The sequence below is a fragment of the Syngnathus floridae genome, chromosome 19 (genome assembly GCF_059516105.1).
Source record: "Syngnathus floridae isolate MCC-2025c chromosome 19, RoL_Sflo_1.0, whole genome shotgun sequence".
In the NCBI taxonomy this organism is placed as follows: Eukaryota; Metazoa; Chordata; class Actinopteri; order Syngnathiformes; family Syngnathidae; genus Syngnathus; species Syngnathus floridae.
This window is the reverse complement of record NC_142431.1, coordinates 2,045,129-2,060,258: the sequence shown is the minus strand read 5'-3', so window position 1 is coordinate 2,060,258 and position 15,130 is coordinate 2,045,129. Positions and strand designations below refer to the sequence as shown.

Here is a 15,130-nt window from a genome sequence, read left to right as displayed (position 1 = left end):
CCTCAAAGCCGGCAGAACGCGTATATGATGCTAATGGCGGCCAGTTAGCCCCGCAGGGCACCACCTGCATAATCTCCTCTAATACCCGCGCCACCCACGAGCTGTTTACCGAGACGGTTTTTGCATGACTTATTCCTCCGCATGTCACCGCAAAAGTGAGAAAATGGACGAGGCCGTAGAGTCTTTTGACCTCGATTTACATTTCGCAGCAATCTTTTTGCGTCGCACTCCTTAGTTGTTAGCAAACATGTTAGCATGTAGCGACTCTCAATTAATTATTAGTCAGAGCTTTTCTCGTAAAATGGGACTAAATTCTCTTAATTTCGGGACTTTGAGCTCATTTCCTCCCCATGAATGAAAGGACGTGGAGAAGCGGCGCTCCGTTGGAATTTCCCCGGGCGTTATTAGATGAAATGCTGCGATTGTATCAAAGCAATTATTGGAGCACGGGCAGAATTGTTCAGGGACTTCAATAAAATGGAGGCTATTTTGCATTGAAATAACATCCTGCCGAGCATCTTCAATGCTTCAAACAAAAACAGATTACGCGTGTACCATGCCGCCTCCCCAATCAAGAAATACTCCAAAGAATACATCGTTCCCGTTTCTCCGACCTCTCCCTTTGAGGAGAAATTGAGAGAGAAGCAAATCCCGTCCCTTCCCGCCATTGCCCTGATTAATTAGTTCCGAGTTATCCGTGAAAGTAATACGCCGATAAGGGCCCAAACATACACTGGAGCCAATTAACTGACATCTTCCCGGCGAACTCCACGGCAGCAAAAAAAACAGCGTACTGAGTTTGCTTCTAATTATACAACTTTATGTTTGGGCCGGACTAATGTCGGCGTGGATGATGAAGATACCGTCAACGGTATTCGCTCCTTAATGAGGATCAGACATTGCTAGCTACAAAAGCGCGCTTATCAAACAATCAGCTAACTGCGTGTGTCCACTTCTTTGCTAGCACGCCGCCATCATTGTGTCGTTGATGTCAGGGCTCGATACATTGATTGCGCTTGCCGCCACATGCTCGGCGGCCGCTCTCCGACCCCGGGGCCGAGAGTTTTTCCTCAGCGAGCCAAAACAGCTTCAGGCCTTCCCGCTCTCACTCGTGGAATAATTCAGGACGGATTCCCGACAGAGCGCTCCCGCCCGTCTCCTACTGTGCTCTTTCATCCGTTTTAGCTGGAAAGCAGCACAAGCAAACTCTTCCGCTTCGTCTTTATTGTTCATTCCGCTCGATCGGAGTAGTCGAGGAGGCCCGGTAATCGACCGCTCTGGCATGTTTCCGCAAGGGGGACGGACGGGGGTGAGTGGATTGCTTTTCGGCTGTTCAGAACGGTGTTTAAAATTCAACAACTGAAACGCGGAGTGGTTAGCGGAGCGGGATTTGACTTTTTTTTTTTTATCCCTCCATGTTGCGGATTTTCACCGATCCGTGTCGAGTCTCGCAGTGCGTTCGACAAAGCTAAAGTAACTACTCGTCAAACTATTCATTTCGGTGTGTTTATGCTAGCGTCACGCGCTAACAGACGCCGCCACCGCTGGGATTAAAGCAGCAAAGAAGAAAATACAAGTGGATATATTTAGACTTGTGTGATACTCGCTATCTTTACAGGGGAACATTTTTTCGTGATTGTTTTTTGTCGTTGACAGCGACTCTGTCGCCGTGGCGCCGCGGTATCAGGAGCAGAATTAACATCAATGCAACAAAGCTAACACTTCCGTTTCTTTCTTCACTGCATGATTTTTTTATTTATATATTCTTTTTTTTTTTATTGTCAGAGAATATCGAGGTAATCAGACTTTTCCACCTCTAGTTTACGATCCCTCCCTTATAAACACATTTTTTTGTCTATCACGGAAATACCCGCGCTCTATATCCTAATTTCCAAGATGCCTCTGCTTCCAATCCTATTTAAATCACAACCTTTCCCATTCACCGGCGCTCCCTTTCACTCCTTATTTCTCGCAACATTCCTTTAGCATCATTGATGACGCCTCTGCTTGGCGTAACCATGGCGACTGACAAACCGCGCAGAATCCATTTGACTTTTAGCCGTCTTGCTCCCTCCCTTAAGGAGCTTATGTTTTCATCATGGCTAAAAAAAAAAAAAAAAAAGCAAAGCAAATTAGGACTGAGTTTTTTTTTTTTTTTTTTTTACAAGCACATCCATTTTCTCCCCAGGCGTCTGAATAAAATATCTGCGACGACCTTTTTTGGGTCCTGGGAAGCGACACGTTGACTTCTACGGGTTGCATCAATGTACATGAATTGCACCTTCCGGCGACGCTAATGGCTTCTAAGCGCCGACGTTGTTAATGCACGACACGGAAAGGCACCTCCAACCAAGCGTCCATTCCTCCCAAACCCAATTAAATCCTCCCGCTGAACTTTTCCGTCGCCATCCTTTCATTAGTCGCATGGAATGGCTTTAAAAGCACTCCTCGTTTAATTGTTTCTGTTTGACGGCAAGTAAAGCGGGGACGGTAATTAAAAGAGAAACCCACAGAGGGAAGATAAACTGGGCGGGAGTGGAAAGGAGATGAAACCAGAGGAAAAGCCAAGGAGGTGACATTCCTTGGACTTTGTTTAAAGCTGACATCACATTTTCAGCCTTTGGAATATGACATAATAATCCCAAAAATATTTGTTATCCATCAAGGGGTTCCCATTTTTCCGAGTAGAATATGATGACGCCTAATTAAAAGATAATTCTGCCCATCTTGAATGTCATCTTGTCATTTTGAAGGTGGTTCACTTTTGCTGTGAACAGCAGTTGCTCTTTTTTTTATAGCCGCCCATGAATAATAATTTTTCCTTTTTTCCTTTTACATGTTACTAAAATGGTCTGGAATCCTTCTACCTTCACTTCCACCTTGACACGGCTCTTTCTTACTCTGTCTTTCCCATTGTGTCGAGTTATTAAAATTGGCAGGGAAAAAAAAAGGACACATATACTATCTGGATTTTTACCGAGTGTGTCCAGTCCGATTTCCCCCCGAGATCATCAAAGCTGTCTTTGAAGCACGTTATCGGCAAGTTCTTCTGCGTAACGCTGTTTCCGATGTGACCCCGCTATCACCCCCCCCTTGTCCAACTCAGCCCCCCCCTCGCGATTTAGATAACGGCGCTGGTGCTATCCCGTTACACACATTTGGAGCGCCGCCATCAAAGGGGGCATTATCTCCTCGCTGACCTCCCAGGCTGACCCGCTCCCTTCACGGCTCTCTGCCGCAAAGCGCTGACTCGACGTTTACCCCTAATGCGATTCCCTTTATCTCGGTCGTGTAGAATTCCGAATTGGATGGCGGGCCCTTTTCGCCCCCTTCTCGTTCATTTCCCCGGACTTTCAGGTGAGATTTGGCTTTAGTTTATGATTTTTTGGGCTTAAATTTCCCCATCAAGGTTGCCGATGTGTCCTTATTATCTTCTCCTGGCGTATTCTTCAACTTTAATCGTCCAATCCATTACCAGCCGACCATGTTGACGGCGGGCGATGGCGTCTATCTCCTCCTTGACATTGATTCCAGCGATTTATATCCTCTGACACAAATTACTGGTAATTTACAGCGACTCCTCCATTTGCTTCATAATACGCTCCGTGGAGTATTCAATGTTCCTTCTTCTCTCACTTGGCAAATACCTTGGGTGCGAGACCGATGACGCAAAAGTCTTTTCTCTGAATGGACAAAAAAAAAGAAATCTCAGCTCAGCCGCTTAAAGCAGACAAAGAGCCGAATACTCAGCGAAACATTTGTTCTTTCTTTAGGAATGGAAGATAGAATGAGAAGTTCTTATGATGTCACTATAAAAAGCAGACGTGATGTTCCATCTCCAAATAATAAAGCGCAGGTTGAGGGCCACGTTGAAACAATGAAATGCATCTCGTCGGCAAGACATTTGTCACGTTGAAAGCGGCACACCGGGAGGAGCCTCCTCACATTTAAGCACCCCGGGGGAGGGAAAACGAGGGGGGGGGGGGGTCATAAAGCGGCGAGCGGAAAACGTCCTTTGTCACTTGAGTGTCTGCTGCATCAGGTATGGAGGCCTTGCAGATGCGCCGCTCCAATCACCTCTGAAATGGAATTACGGAGCTCTTCACAGCTTGGTGGCATTTCAACGCTTTCGGCGGTAAAAAAAAAAAAAAAAGGAGTAGGGCTTAGACAGGTGAGAAATGATTCCGGGAGGAGACTCAAGCACGCACTTTGTTTCTTATCTTTCTGTCTCTTGTGTTGCTTTCCAAGCGTGTACAAGCGACATAGGTGGGAAAGTAATGTGATTAATTTCAGCGTTTTCCGTTCCGCCGCGAGATGAAAATAAGCCCGGCAGCGAATCAGGGCGAGCGACGGGAAGAGTCCCGTCGAGGAGGAAGATAAAGTCAAAGTAACCATTGATGTGTGCTAAGCGATCTCATTTAAATGATAATGAAATTGGGTGAGCGCAAACTCCGCCAAAAAAAATAAATAAAGAAAGAAATCCCATTCCGCTCGACGATTCTGACAAAGCACTTGACATTTCTATTTTTCCTTTAACGTCTTGCTGAAATGGCAACATCGAGGAGATAGCCAAACAATATGAGTTATCAGTGATTGCTGGCCTGAAGGGCAAAAAAGGCAAAAGTTCAGGGGTCATTCTTTTTAATGAACTCTAATATGGCAATTTAGCAGATTCTGACAGCACCAGTCGAAGAAAAAAAAAAAAAAAAACACCAGCAGTGACCTGACACTTAACCCGTCAAAGTCACAGGCAAATAAATACCGGATCAAGTTTGCAGGATTTCTGTCCAGTCGTTTAAGACAAAGTCGTCCGTTTCACCCCGACCTCCTGACCGCTTTCCACGGGGAAATTTTAATGACCAGGTGTCAAGACATTTCTCCTCGCGACGACCCCCTGGGGAGGACTTAATGAGCGGCGGCAGGGTGAGCGGAGTTGAAACACGTGTCCGAGTCGAGGACCCGACGCCGACCCATTCAAATGCGACGGCGTTCATTAGGTGCGCCTGTTGCCTAGCGATGACCTCAACGTTGCGGTCAGCGGCGGAACATTTGTCGCGTGTCACCGCTCATCTGTAGCTCGCCTGGCACAAAAACGTAATGAAGGACTAGCACGGCAGGTTTCATCACCGAACCCATTTAAATCATCTGAAATGTGATACTGTAACCCAGGGGTGTCAAACTCTGGCCTGGGGGCCAAATTTGGCCCACTGTGTAATTATGTTTGGGCCGCCAAGACAAATTCTGCATCGACCTTTTGTCAAGACTAAAATTACAAGTTGTCTTCACTAATGATGCGACAAAAATGGGTTTCACACCCCTCTAAACTCTGCGCTATAAATAGATCCAAAACTATTCTCCGAAAAATGACAAAACACGACTTGGATTGTCAGAATACTGAACGCCTTCCCCGAACTATAGAATCCCATTATGGATATGATGCCTACTCATGATGTCAAACCCGCAATGCAGGAGGGAGGGAGGGAGGGAGGGGGGCTGACATTACCAAGACTCCATTTCCTGAACTAAAATGGGCCGTATCATCTCAAGAGAACGAAAGGAGGAAAGAGATCCAGCAGGGGAGCCGACGGGGGGGGGAAATATAAAGTACCCTAAGAGCAGATGGCATTTAAGCCCAGCACAGTCAACAATACGTTCCCCAAATTGATTTTCAGAGCAGCAATGAACATCTCGCACAGTCCCTCCATCATTTTTTTGGCCATCAGTCACTGGCCTAATTTGTTGACACGCGCTCACGCTTTATGAGGAGACATGGCCAAGACAAGGTTATTCCTGCTAGCGTAAGAAACACAAACACGCATTAGCAAAAGCGTCAACGCTGTGTACACAATGCAATTATCTCTGCGTAATTACCTCCACGCAATATGATGGATTTCACAGCGGGACGCGGCTAACGCTAGTCGACAGCGGCAATTTCTCTTCATTACGGCGTGGAGACTAGCAGCAGCTAACTTTTCTCTTGGGTGAGAAATTCCGGTGGAAATGGAAAAAAATGTTTCATCACGAGAGCTACTCCAATGCCGCCGAGGCAATTTGGCTTAAATGCTTGACATAAAAGGCCCGCATTGTCCACGGTGGCAACGTACTCTGCTTTTACGGACGGCTGATGAGTGAAGCTGCCGTCCCAAGATAAGTGGCGGAAACGGAATTTCTAAGAAGCGTGCTGCCGAGTCCCCGCTGATCTGAGTTGCGCTCGTCCCGGTTTTGCTTAAACAAGACGGTAAAGTCGACTTTGTGAGCGAGCTGCAGTGAAAATTCTTCTGTAGGCGAAGTGATTGAGGTTTGCGCCTCCAGGGAAATAAAAGAGCAATTTCTACGATTGAATTCTGACATTTTGTCATCCGGACTCTTCTGGGACTTGTGGTGCTCGATGAGAACATCACGACTTTTTTTTTTTTTAACAGGAAAGAGCTGTATTGATGTCGGCGGTGTGAATTTTCATGGTAGGGGTTCAAAGCAATTGGGTTGCCGCGACGATGAAGACATTCAAATGAAAAATCACAGCGCCCTGAAATACCAGTTGAACTCATTCGGAGACCGATGAACTTGTAAATCATTTGGCGGTGTTGGCACAAAAAAAAAAGTGTGGCCCGACAATTAGCCCAAAACACAAACAAGTTAGCGTAGCCCCGTTTAGCGGCCAGGTAGCCCGCTGTGAACACACATGTCCGTCTTTTGCAGCATGGGGACCATCTGGGAACATGCTGGAGAAGATTTAATTGAGGACACGAGGGTGAGAGATGAGGCCCCGGTGGAAAATCGGGTCTCGAGGACCCGGGGAAAGCTGCATCTCGTCTGACGATTCCATTTATATCTGTCATGTTTGGATGCCGAGAGGAGGGAAGAGACGACGTGTTTATCCGACGATGGATGACTGATGGCGGGCTTATTGGAAGTCAAGAGCACCCGAGTGAGGCAAAGAGGATTGAAAGAATGGTCGTGCACACGTTTTCCTTCTCCATTTTTCATTTTGCATTGCTTATTAGCATCAAGCTAGGCGGACTTGACGAAGCTACGTTTGCTTTAAATACATATGATGCAATTCGATTTGTTTTTATGTTAACCTCAATTGGAAAAAATATTTTGGATTTTATTATTTGATTATATTTTTTAAAAATTCCTCCTTCCTGGACAGAAAAGGAAAAAACTGTGCCCCCGACTTTCCGACCTTGCATCCCTCAGGTGCTAGACGAGGTGATCATGACAAGCACCGCGACAAAAACGTGCCGATTTGTTCGTGCCAGAGCTGGGAGTTGGTGACTACAAGGCCCGTGGGATGCGAGGCGAAGGAGGAACAAACGTAATAAATGGCGTGCTCCATCCAGCTACCGATGCCACAATTGTATTTGGACATCATGATGAATCGAGGACGGCGAGCTGTCCTCACTTCACACGAGCGATAAGTCTTGGCGAGCGGCGAGGTGCATGTGTTACACAACCCAGCGCTCTCCTCTAACTTAAATTCAAATCATCAGCATAAACGTAAGCATTAAAGGAGGGGGGGGACATAATAGCAGCCGTTTTAAAAGACCGCCTTTTAAATTTGAGAAGACGGGACATTCGTCTGAAAATAAGATAATTCCATTTCACCGGCTTGTGCAGTCTGGCCCACTGTGTGTATTTGCTCAAGAATAGCAAAGAGCCAGCATACTGATGAAGTCAAACTAAAAAAAAAAAAAGCCCCAAGTAAAGGTGGAAGAAAAGACTGAATCCACATCAAATGTTTACCGCTCGCTTTCACACAAAAGCGGTTTCTAATTGTGACTACTTTAATATCCCGCAGCGTTGCATAAGAGAGGCGGCAGCCACTGCCAAATGAGCACGTGTGCACGTTTAAAACAAAAAAAAAAAAACACAGCTCCATCCTCATATTGGAGCATTCATCAGGCTCCATGCCCAGAAAAGGCTTGCGAGACTGAGACAGGGCCAAATGACTACCTGCTTACAAGCATTAACAACGACAACACGTGGGGAGGAGGAGGGGGGGGGAAAAAAATGAATAATTCACGTAAACAAGTGGAAGCTGTTTGGTGCAATGCCAACCTCCACCTAAAAGGCAGATAAATAAACAGAGACAGATGGTAGACAGGGTGAGACGAGAAATAAAAAGAAAAGAATCACCTCACGTTGCCATAGAAATAAGATTTCTCCCGCGAGAGGACGGAGAGGTCACCGACAAAGCGTCGTGGTGTCTCAGTACTAAGACTCTAATCTGATACCGGCGGAAAAAAAAAAAAAAAAAAGATCAATAATCCAGATAATCGGCGTGAGAGGGAAGAATGAGACGTTATCGGCAAATTAGTCTCCCGGGAAGCAATCAGGAGGAAAAGTCTGATGAGTATTTGAAACCTTGCACAATGTCAGACCTCAGCATATATATGTAAAATTGGAATATAAATACAGATGCAACTTTTTACGACTCGCTGAGAAACTAAAAGTGTTTCAAGCAGAGCGGCTGGGGTCAAGACACTTCAATCTTAATCTCTCGCCCGCACGGCAGCTCGTGCTTTTCGGTGGCCTCGCCTCGCTCGCCGCCTCCTCTCAGCTCGCATCTCGTTGGACACGCGCGCGCAAACGCGGCGGAGAGGCTCGCTCGTCTCGCGGCGAATCCGCATCCTCTCCAATTAGGAAAGAATCAAAGACATCTTGCGTTGCTAGGATACCAACAACATCATCATCATTGCCGGGTTATCTTTCCGCCGGACGGCTCCGTTATTTATAGACGTTGACATTATCTGAGCAACACGCACGCCATGTTTGCCGATGATGCCGATTGTGGCCGTGTAAGAGTTGCGACGTGACTATGAATGAAAAGAGACGAGGCTCTCGAATTGTGCTGGCGACGCTCGCGGCCTGAATCACGCCCACGTCATTAGTCTTCACTCACGTGCAATTTTCTCCATATTCAATTTTAATCAGCACCGTGATTATGTGGAATTTTTGAAAAGCGGTAATCAGCTACAAAAGAGAATGGGAGCGATGCGAGATGAATATTCGAATATGATTTAATACGATAGTTGGGTCACGGATGAGTGAGGGGATACAGATGCAAAGAAGATATTTGAAGAAAAAAAAAAAAAGAGAGATTTTTGGAATAGTGTAACTATTATCAAAATAATTGGAGTTTTTTCCCTTGTAAAAAAAAACCTTCAAAAAAATAATGTTCTTATATATATTTCTAATATTTAAACTATTTTTAAAGGATTTTTGCACAACTTTTTTCCTGGCTAAATATTATATTTTCATAGGAAGTTGGTCCTTGATTTTTCTTTAAAAATCTATTTGTGCAACAATTTTCATGTGTACTATTATGACATTTTGACATCTTTGCTTTAAATGCAATTTTATCTGCAACAATCATGTTTTATAAAATCATAACATAACCTTAAATGCTAAATTCACATATCATACGAGTGGCAGGAAAAAAACAAAACATGATGTCTCCGTACTGTGTAATAGCTGCAGGAGTGTGTCAGTGAGCTATTTTTCATTCTGTCCAAGTGTGGCATAGACAACATTTGGCAACATCAGTGCGCCCACGTGGACGCCGCCATGCAAGTTAATGCCTACCTGCTGCGATTTGTCCGGGCTGGCGTCCGCTCACCTGCCCCCGCTCACGCACCGGCGGGCACCAGCTGGAACGTCGGAAAATGGACGGCGGGCTCGACCCGTGAGCGCCGACCAACCGTGAAAGCTGCAAAGGCACCAGAGCGAGGGTGTTAGCGCACGGACGTAGCGACACACAGAGTAGTTTTCTTTGTCTGAGGCGCTCGCTCAAGCAAAATGTGCAAAGTGATGTTTACATATTTCATCAGATACATTTAGAAAATAAAGTCAATCCACCGCCAGGCTCTTTGGAACTGCTGGCTTCCATTAGTGTGCCTCTTCGTCTTGAATACACCCGTTGAAACGAGATTGCTAACCAAAACAGCAGCTTTTTAAAAAGTTCTTTTACATTACAGTATGCAGAGCTCTATACTTGGTGATAAAATAATGTTCAGAATTAAAGATCATATTGTCGACTCAACATGACAGCACTGGGTGGATCAATACATGTTTTGCCTCTCATACCGACCGACTAAGAGAGGGACTCACATGATGATGAAATACTACAAGCAGAAGAAACCCCAAGCTGCAGGCCACAACATTAGCTCGGGCTTCAAATATTTTTTATGTGGCAGGGACGGAGCTATGAGGTGGCCAGTGGGGGCCAATGACCACGAGGGTTACAATTTAGCACTTTGCCGACGAGCGATGAAATCATGATGCAACTCAGGCTGTGGATAATATAACTATTGATTTCATTGAATTTAAATAATTATTCAGTTCATTTTGTGTCATGCTGCCTTTCATAAGTATTAGCACAAAAAAAAAATGAGAACGTTGGATTTTTCCAATCAAAATGCAGCTCACACTTTTCCTTTTTTTTCTGCCCTTTCCACTTTCTCGACTTCAATGGCGGTCAAAGTGTGCGGGGAGTTGCGTCACTTAAGTCAGGTATCTGACGGGCTAACACGGTGCTTCAATTTATGCCGTTTGGTTTTACAGGGAAGACCCAGCCGCTACCTCCAGCTAGTTATTTCCTCAGCTCAAAACAATTCATAACGAGTGGCGTCATGAAGTTACCGCAGTGGAAAATTAATAAGCGGAATATTACATGCGCGAGCTGCTACCTGCATAGAGAATGCAAAACTTGCCAACTGTAGGGCAATTAATTTCGAGAATTGTTTTTTTTGTCTCCCGAGTCCCCCACAAAAAAAAAAACTGTTCAAAAGTGCTGCCAAGTAAGCATAAATGATTGTAAGAGCAGCACAAATGATATTTTGTGAACAACATTTTGTTGAAGTGAATTTTAAGGCAAGCAGTGTGGAAAATGCGAGACAGAAGAAAACACGTCGGGCCCTTTCTAAAGGGAGCAACCTTCTCCGTCATCATTAAGTCAAAGCTGACAGAAAGTTGTTTTCCTCCTTTGAGCATTTCATCTGAATGCGCCCCGGAAAAAAAAAAAAAAAGAAAGAAAAGCCGCGGCACAATGTCTCCGTTCCTGCCGTTGAACTAAGTTGCATTGTGGAAGTCATTTTTGTACGAACAGAAAAGGAGCCCGTACTCAGATTAGGTCTTTGAAGGCCGCTGCAATACTTTGCACATAAGCTGTCTATTTAAAAGGCTTCTATGTCCAAAAAAAAAAAAAGGACTTTTTGTCCATTGTTGGCTTATCGCTAAAAGAGCAGACAGTTAGAACTTCATGAAAGACGAAAAGAATGCTGACAAATACGATAGGTGGGCTGTTTTAAATTTGGAATTCAAATAAGAACTGCAGAGCAAGCGGGAGGCCATCAAACGGTCTACTTCATTTATTTTAGTTTTTCACTTTTATAGGACAATATCTGGTGCCAGAAATGAGTGGAAGGTGTAATTGCACAGCTTGGGTCAAAGTGACCCCGGGCGTGCATTGCGCTTCCTCTCCACCAAACACATCTTATTCAAATACGAGATGCTATTTGTCTTTCAGTGGATGAGTTATAAGCAAATTCGGCTTGAAAATGGATTTGTCTTTGAATAATGCAAATGACGTGCGGACAAGGCAAACAAAGCCGCAGAGAAATACCCACCAAAAAAAAAAAAGATGCATAAATTAGCACAAGCACCTGCTCCCATCCTCGCAGGAGCTTTCGAATCCAAATATTTACGAGGAAATTCTGACTTCATCGGACTCCACAGGAGAATTGCTAAGAAAGCAAATCGACCAGCGGAATCGACGACAATCGTAATTCCAATCAACAAAGCGGCGCAATTGATCGCACGCTGACTTCCTGCCAAGGTGGAGATGCTTTCAATTGTGTTTGTTTGCGTTTTCGAATGACATCTGAGTCCTTACAGATTGCAACGGAATCTGTTGCTAGGCCGCATGCCAAGCACGAGATTATTCCCCCGGCTTCCCGCATACTAATGTCGGCGTGCAGCTGAGACTTTTTTTTTTGGGGAGATGGATTTTGAAATGTATAATAAGAAGCCGTAGATGGGTGTAATAGCCGTCGTCGGCTGGAGAGCCGCATGGCGTCGACATTATCGCCAGTCGCAGCCCTTCAGGAAGGCGCCGGTGGTCTTCAAAGGAAACAATCGGCGTGCTTTCAACGTGCTTTTCCGCCCTCCGCGGCTGACTTCAGTCGCCGTTTTAAAGCCTGGCTTGCCGCATAGCGAGGCGGAGCGAGCGGGGAAAAAAGTTCCTGTGATGTGTCTGTCAGCTTCGCTGTCGAAGAGGACGGGCGAGATGTTTCCACGCGTCACTCTCTCTGCTTTTCAGACAAATATCACTTTTTAGCTGCTTCATGTTGACCTTTGACCTGTGAGATACGCCTGAAAATCTATCTTGTGACATTCTCTCCTGCTTTACCAAAAAATAGGCCCCCAAATGACATGATTCAAGTCGTATTGATGACATCATCAAAAATCCCTCGACAAGATGCTTGGCTGAAAACTGTGGACCACACGGAATTTATTAGCAACGCAAATATACTCCACACATGTCCAGCCAGCGCTTCACATTTCGGCACGGGTGACCTCGGGAGCCGGCGACCTGCCTCGGAGGAGCTATAAAAAGACTTCAAATGGAGCAACGCGAGCCGAGACGGTGATGGTGACGATGGTGAAGCTACTGGCGGGGTCAGGCAGAATCCACCGGCTCCATTAGCACATTAGGCAGTGCTTTGGGCCAGAAGAAGAGGGGGGGGGGCTGAAGAACATTCCTATTCCATCCTCCTGCAAGGTCCCTAATGGAGTTGCAATAAGGTATGCGACCAGAGTGGAGCGAGCCCGACTGACTGCAAGTAAGAGAGATGAGGAAGCAAATGAAACGGGCGCCGCTGTAGCTCGGCGCTCGGCAAAGCGTGATCGGAGATACGATCGCGGGAAAACAAAACAGGCCTGAAACACGGTGTCCAACTGTGACCCCAAAAAAATAATCTTATTTGGAACATGTCCGTTACAGAGTTGAGTAAATGCGGTGTCATTTTTTTTGGTCTTTTCCTTCACGCGTTTGTGTTGTCCCGTCACGCGTGATGCCAATGCTAATAAGCGCCGAGGCGAACAACCACAACGCGGTCCCCGCGGGCTTCGACGCATCCCGGTGAACTTCCAGTTCCACTCCGGAGAGTTTCTGGGCCGCTTGGAAACGTGTTTGTCATGTATGATGGATTGTCTCACTCCTTTGCCACTACAAAGCCAGATTTCAAATTAAAAAAAAAAAATAAACATGTCCTTAGGGAGTGTTTTTTTCCTCACACCCTATCTGGCGCTCACTTTGTTTTCACATCAAAAAGGAGTCGGGCGATAGCGGCCGCTCGCTCGGTATCGTCGCTGTGCCATTTGCCTCATGGCGTCGAAACGGCGTCCAGATTTAGCGCTCGCGCCGACACGGAGGCTAATAAGTGCCAACAAAGCCCATTTAATGGCGTCATAAACACTCAAGTGCTGGCTGTAGAATCTAATGAAAGATCATTAGAAACAGATCGGACACTGCTGTTAAATCATCTTCATAAAGACGGCTTCAGAAGATTGATAAACAGGAACATAAATATCAGGAAAAGTGGCCATTTCATATTAGCATAACTTTGAATAGTAACGTTAACTGCGATGCTAATGCTAACGACGAAGAGTACAGGTATCCGACTAATATTACAGAAAACTAAAGTATGATCTGGTCATTTAATTAGGTACGTTTGCATACTCATGAGTGCATTAAAGACAAATCAAGGAAGGAAGAAACTCCGCCCTTTTAAATCCATCCGTCACTAAAACCAGATGAGACATCTCTGGAGAGTTTCAACATAATAAAAGGGACGAAGGGAGACAGATTTCGGGGTGGAGGGGTCTCGAAAAGCGCGGTCCAAACGTCAGACGGGCGACAATCCCTTGGGGCAAGAGATAGAACAGAACCACGGCTGGACTCACAACGGGCGGAAAACTATAATCACTTTATCTTCTATATTTACAGTGGGGCCTCGCAGATCGTCCGCATCGTCGGCCTTTTCAGAAACCCTCGAGAGGGAGCTCGCTGATTTATGCAGAGGAATAATATTTGCCACCCCGTTGCCCCCCCCCATGCAAACACTCCATTCGGATGATCACGATTCAGCAGTGCAGGTATGGAAGCGACTTCCATCCCGCAACATGTTGCTACGGTGACAACCTCGCCTGATTTGTACGCAGTTGCAAAACAAGCTTGCTTTCAGTCGTCATGACGATAAGCGTGGAACGCTTGTCAGTGGAGCTATGATATGCCAATGATTTTTTTTTCCTTCCGTTTTGTATTATTATATTATTTATTAATATTTATATATCTTAAAAAATATATATTATATATTATAAAATTGGTATTATTTTTATTATACACAAGATATGGCCCTAAATAAGTTTCAAAGAACTTCTCAATGTACTTTTCCACAATTTGCATCATCACACGCCCAAGAGCCGACAAGTTGACATTTTCTCCGCAACACTCGGAGGCTCATTTGTCTCAGCGCGCACGTGTCGGCGTCCATTACGAAGCCCCCCTATGACTCGGTCTAAATGCCAAAAGTCCTGGAGAAAAAAAACAGGTATTGTTGGGGGGGAAAAAAAGGCTTTCATCAGAATGCACTCAGGTGAAGAAAATGAGAAAAAGAAAAAGGCTCTTTTGGTCTCTTTGAATCCATCAAAAGTGTACGTTGGGGTCGAAAAGCTATTTTTATACGTAAGTTAGCCTCAGCTAAATTACAGCTCAAGATGGGTGAGGAGGGGGGGGGGGTCTAACTAAAGGACAGGGATAACTGCCAGCTACACAAAGTCAGACACATGGCGAAACGAAAACCCCACAGAGAAAATGGAAGCCGGATTGAATTGAAAGGTGCCGAGACGAACGGGTCAACTCTCGCCGCCGCGTTGAAACGGAACATCGTCAGACTAAGTGTTTGCGTTCATATTGCAGCATCCATTAGCGCCACTAAAAAAAAAAAAAACAAGGTCACTCCGCCTCTGCCAAAAGTCCCATTATCTATGATTAACATGCACACAGGCGACAAAAAATGCCGCTAGTAAGTATTACTGTGTATTACTTTGAGTGTCACTCAAAAAA

The 15,130-nt window shown here is 45.4% G+C and overlaps 1 protein-coding gene across 4 annotated transcripts in view; it reads right to left on the bottom strand.

The window, feature by feature from the left end:
* otofa (otoferlin a) overlaps window positions 1-15,130 on the bottom strand; it is a 127,755-nt gene that overhangs the window by 51,517 nt on the left and 61,108 nt on the right. For all 4 annotated transcript variants that reach the window (XM_088362072.1, XM_088362075.1, XM_088362073.1 and 1 more), the window contains exon 9: window positions 9,589-9,712. The gene's annotated coding sequence lies outside the window, so the exon portion shown is untranslated. The remainder of the gene's footprint in view (window positions 1-9,588; window positions 9,713-15,130) is intronic.